Source organism: Antechinus flavipes, chromosome 1, assembly GCF_016432865.1.
Source record: "Antechinus flavipes isolate AdamAnt ecotype Samford, QLD, Australia chromosome 1, AdamAnt_v2, whole genome shotgun sequence".
Lineage (NCBI taxonomy): Eukaryota > Metazoa > Chordata > Mammalia > Dasyuromorphia > Dasyuridae > Antechinus > Antechinus flavipes.
The window spans coordinates 516,489,906-516,495,905 of NC_067398.1; positions in this window are offsets into that span (position 1 = coordinate 516,489,906).

The window sequence follows — 6,000 nt, forward strand, 5'->3', positions numbered from 1 at the left end:
CTATAGCTTTTCAGGGAAAGTCTATGTTTTATGTCTATGTTAAACCTAAATTCTCTGGATTGAGCCCAAATTAAGAAGAATGAATAATTTTCCAAACACTGGTTCCACTTCTCTTTTACTTTATTTTTTTTTTCCTTTTTACAATATAGTATCTAGTTCAAAGCTCATCACATGATTTAGAAATGCTGAAAAGACAAAGAATTTAGAAACTTGTAAGGACTTCACAGAAACCTAGGATTATAGAGAATAAATCATTGTTGTATGCTATTCTGAAGAGATTTATACAAACTATGCATTATATATTGAATATCACCTGCTACATAGTTCAATTTCCAGGAGAATAAGGGACTTAATATGTTTTGTGTTTATTTTATCCACATAACATATTCTAATTTATATTATATTTATTTTGATAGTTTCTGGCAATTTTTGTTAGAGTGTAGGGATTTTGAGAACACAAACTATGTTTATCTTCCCACCACCACCACCACTATTCACTGTCTAACACAATGCTTTGCATATAATATATCTTTAATAATTATTTCCTGAATGAATAATGTAAATCTCATATTTTGTAATTCTCCTGTGGTTTTATATGTTCGCTTTTCCCCTGGTAGAAGGCTAAAATACATATCAGAAGTTACTTTCAAAGCTCTTTCACATAAAGATATGACAGTATTTTATAAAGGTGAACAGAATGCACTGAGGATCCAATATTTGTAAATTGGCTTCATTTGCTTTGATTTATGGATGTATAAACCAAAATTACATGACCTGTCTAAGTTCCCCTCATGATTATGCAACCAATCAATCATTCAATCTACAGGCAAGTCACTGATACTTACACTTTGTATTGAGATTGCTTCTTGAACAACTAGGCATGAATCCAAGTAGTAAGAATCAAGTGATCAAGTATTCAGAGGAGTACTTTCCATCTTTAAACAGTGTAATTAAAATCTGTGACACCAGTTAACCTATTCTTGAGTTAGTACTAAAAGATGTTTGCTTTTAGATTCTAGACAGCTTTAAATTGCTATATGTATACATATATATGTGTGTGTGTATGTATTTATGTATATATTTGAATATATATTTGCATGTACATATAAACAAATGCATACATATATGCTTATGTGGTATAAGGATATTTCTTTTCATAATTGTATATCTAAGTAGAAGGTTGCTATATTTGGATATACAGCAGGCTATTCATCCCAAATTTTGAGGGTGTAAAATTTAATAGATAAAAAGACTTGAAAGTCTTAAAGATAATTATGATTAATGATATTTCTTTCCATTCCCTCTCATATAATTTCCCCTTGTACACTGAAAGATGAAAAGACCATCCTCATTTTAGTTATACATATTTTAGTGGAGGAAAAAGATTATCTTTAATAAATGAGAAATAACTAAAATAAGATTCAACTATCAGTAGGTCTTATTCCAGTCCTAGATAACAAAACCTTTTCATATTCTTATTCATAAAACTTTTAAAATTCTGAGTAGTCACTAAGGATCCTGCCAAAAACCCCATGAACACTATATAGGCATATGATATATTCATAAACTTATGTATTGTTTTTATGTGTGTGTATGCATGTGGTCGGTATCTTAGGTTTTACTTAATAAATTTATGAAGATTACTACTAAGCTTAACGTATCGAGAAAAGAAGGAAAATTCAGATTATGTTAATGTAAGGAAAAATGTATTACTCTTGTTGAACAAAACAGTTTATAATTACCCAACTTTTGATAAGTGGGCCAAAAAGATAGAATAGATTGCTCATTCAATCCACTTCATTCCATACAGGGACAATATATTGTTACTTAAATATCAATAGAGAAGAAACATTTCATTAGTTCAAATGTAAATAATGTCTATTGTAGACATTTGATAAATAAAAATTAATTAATTAAGCTATTATTTAGCAATTTAGGCCAAATTTTACTTCATTTTTGTTTATTTGGGTTTCTGTGGCATATATGCCAAATTCAACTTGAAAGCCCTGAATCTGAATACCATATCAACTGTTTGATAGCTGTGTGACTCTAGGCAGAACACTTTACTTCTCTCAGTTTCTGTTTTTCTTCTACAAAATAGGGAATAAATAGTGTATATCTCACAGAGCTATGGTGAGGATTAGATATAGTGTTTTTTCATATCTATATGTATGTATATGTATTGTACATATATATGTATATGTATATATCTATGTCTATATGCATTTTGAAAAACTTAAACACTATATCAATGTGAACTTTTATATTATTTTTATTAGAATTTTTAGAGATACAATTTATAGATGACAAGCAAAACCTAGAATTCTTAAATGGAAACTGCATTTCAGCAATCATAATGCTGTTAGGAGAAAGACATTATAGATGATATTCATTAAACATCTTTGATAAAGTGCTTCCCTACCCCTCAAGACAAAATGCAGTTTTGTCTTTGCTTTAGAGTTTGTTTTTTTTTTGTTTGTTTGTTTTTGTTTTTGTTTTGTCCACAGATTGGCAAGATTAAACAGAAACTAAACCAAATATATTGTGTCCATATTGTTTACTATTGTATGCACTAGATCCTGATATTGAAGCAAAAAAAAACTGAAGGGAGAACAAGAAAGAAAAAAGAAAGAGCAAACTATTATGACAAGGACACACCTAAAGTGCTGATTGGTATGGTGATCTAAAAAGACTAGTGGCAAATGTGCTCAGGGACCAATAAACACTGGATGGTTGCCTCTATTAGACAGGTGGCTGCTGAATTCTTAGACTATAAATTAAGAGAACAGTTGGAACTCACCTTTAAAAGTCAGTTTTCCTGTCAGAGTACTGACAAGGTGATCTGTGTGGCTGATTCACTTACAGGAACTGTTCAAAGATCCATTTTTAGAATCAAATGCTTAACTTCAGAGTAGGCCCAGATCTGTACAGAGCAGTAGACCCTGGACTATTTCTTTTCTCACTACTTTCTTTACCAGATGACTTGTAAAGTTCATTTATATACAGACAATATAGTCTTCTTCTAGTGTACTGGTTCAGACCTAAGGCCAAAACCATCAGAAGACTAGTAAAATTAAAATGGTGTAATTTGCTATTTATTTTTTCATGGTCTACCCTACTGCCTTGTAAATGTTGTATTCCATTAAGCTTTTGCTTAATATCCTGGTATTTTCTATATGTTGTGATTTTTAATTTTAATTTCTTATAATCAAATTAAATAGTGGCTAAACAATGTGTTTGTGTGTGTGTGTGTGTGTGTGTGTGTGTGTGTGTGTGTGTGTATATATATACACACACACATATATGTAATTTGGGGGGTTGTTATAGGTAGCAATAATTAAGCACTTACTCAGCTTCTCCCACCATATTAGAATCAAAGTCATCCTTTATATCCATTTGCATACCTTTGTATCCTTGCTTTAAAATTGTGTTATATTTGGTGTATACATATTTTAAAATGTAAGTTCTAGTAAACTTAGTTTTTGCAGAAAGTGGGATAAATCCACAGTGGTTTAAAGGACTATGAAAAGAATTCTGTAATGTCAAATGGTAGGAATCAGGGTAGTCATCTCCTGAACAAAAAGAAATATTAAAATAAAGAAGCAGTCAGCAAGAGGGAAGAGGAAATCACTCCCTTTATATTGGAAAAGAGTAGATATGGGAATAAATGCCTAATGTGCCAAAATGCAAAATCACAGAGATGTTCGCTTTCAGGTTCTGAATGTAGAAACTAGGAACAGAAGACTTTCTGAAAGCCCAAAGAAGGACATCTCTTTTTGTTAATAGACCTGAGCAGAGTGAAAAAAGCACTTGAGGTTAAATGCTAAGTCCTTAGAAGAAAAACCATCTACAAAGGTTTTTGGCACCAAGCTCCTTGAACCCATAGAATAGTCCAAAATTCCTTTAATGTACATTAGCTAATGTAATTGGTTGTAATAATATCTTATTTTATAACCACATTGCACAATTTCTAAGATGCTTTTCTCACAGAGCTCCCATTCAAGTATTATTACTATTTAAAAGAGGAAGAAACTAAACCTCCAATCACAAGGTCAATAATTGGCAACTATGGGACTCAACTTAAATTATCTTCTGGCTATCACTTCACTGTACTTTAGAGGTCCTACTTCACACCCCAAAGTGGGGCTATTGTGAGGACATAGAGCTGAATTCCTTATGATCACAGCAACGATCTCAGAATCTGCATTTTTGAATATATCCCTGATGTCAAATTCTTGGTGGACATTTTTTTCTTCTCTTAGAGTTTTTGTTTGTTTGTTTGTTTGTTTCTTTCTTTCTTTTTAAGTATAGCTACATAGCTCAGTCAATGTAATATGATTGGTTGCTTATTTGCAAAACTAATTACTAGGCAAAAGCTAATATAACCTTTCACGCTACAGGCTATCACTGTTACCAGCAGTGTGATCTAACTCAAAATAACCATTCCATGTCTTTTGCCCCATTTGTAATGTAATACAGCAAACTCACCTTATTCATTTTGTATCTATTTCTATCTCTTTCATGTGCCTTATTTGTTTATAGACTATAAAAGGGTCAAAAATGAGATAAGATTTTCATTCCAAAAGAAACTCAGAGATCAGCCAGTCCAAAGCCTTAATTTGATTCATAGGAAAGCTGAGATTTAAATCAGTTGGATGATTTGGCCAAGGTTATAAATGTATTGAGTACCAGTGGTATATAATTTAAACCTATGTCTTCCAAATTTGTTGTCCCTTAAATCACTCCACACTTTTTCTGGCATCACTTATCATTTCAAGAATCTGTTAGAATATTTTAAGAAGTACCATTTAATACATCCTACCTGTGTGACCCTGGGCAAGTCACTTAACCCAAGTTGCCTCAGAAAAAACGTGCCTGGAATTCTGTTAATACTTATAAAATAGGATATTGCAAAGATTTGCCATAAACTTCTTAAATCCTCAGATGTCATTTCCCCATTTCTTTCAACATAAAGGAATTCTCTTTGAGTCATATTGATGAATATTGTATCACATGATGGTGTTACTGAAACTTCTAAGACATCTTTGTATACAGAAACTAGGGCACTTCAGTTTCATTAGCATAGTCTTCAATAGGGCTTTTTCCACTCAAGTACTTGGCCTGAATTGGACAACAGATGGAGGGATGTGGGGCATTGCTTATTGTTAATGAGTTTTATTTAAGAATGTTTTAACAAATTACTTGTCTTTTAAGTGGAAAAATTTACATGAATTGATGCAAAGTGGAATGAGCAGAACCATAAGAACATTGTATATAGTAACAGCAATATTGTAAGATAATTAGCTGTGAATAACTTAGCTATTCTCAGCAATCCAATGACCGAAAACAATTCTGAAGTATTTATGATGAAGAATGCTACTTATCTCCAGAAAGAAATGAAGGAGTTTGATTGCAGATCTGGGCATACTGTTTATTTACTTTATTTATTTTGTTGGCTTGTTGTTTGTTTGATTTTTGTCCGGGTTTTTTTTCACAATATAATTTATAGGGAAATGTGTTTTGCATGAATGTACATTTACACCCTATATCAAATTTCTTGCCTTCTTAATAAGAAAAGAACAAAAAAGAAGTAAAAAATTTAGACAATGATTTTTTTTTAATATTAAAATTGTTTTATATAGAATTAGGGAAAATGTTAATTTAAAAAAAAATAAATACAAAAAAAAACCACCCAAATTACTTGCCTCTAAAAAAAAAAAATAGGGATAGAACAGAAGAAACTGAGAGTTAGATGACCTAAGGAAAAAATAAAAGAAATTAGTTTGTCTCTACTATTCTAATATCAATATGGTGTTTCATTTGGTTTTGTTTCTGACATCAAATAAGTTTAAACTGATTCATCAAAATAGGTTCTTCTTTCACAAGCAAAAATTTCAATTACTAAACTCCATTTTACAAATACAAAAACTCTAATATGTGGAAGATTCTTTCCAAATTGCAAGAAACATAAAGATAAAAACAAAAGTCATTTACTGCCTC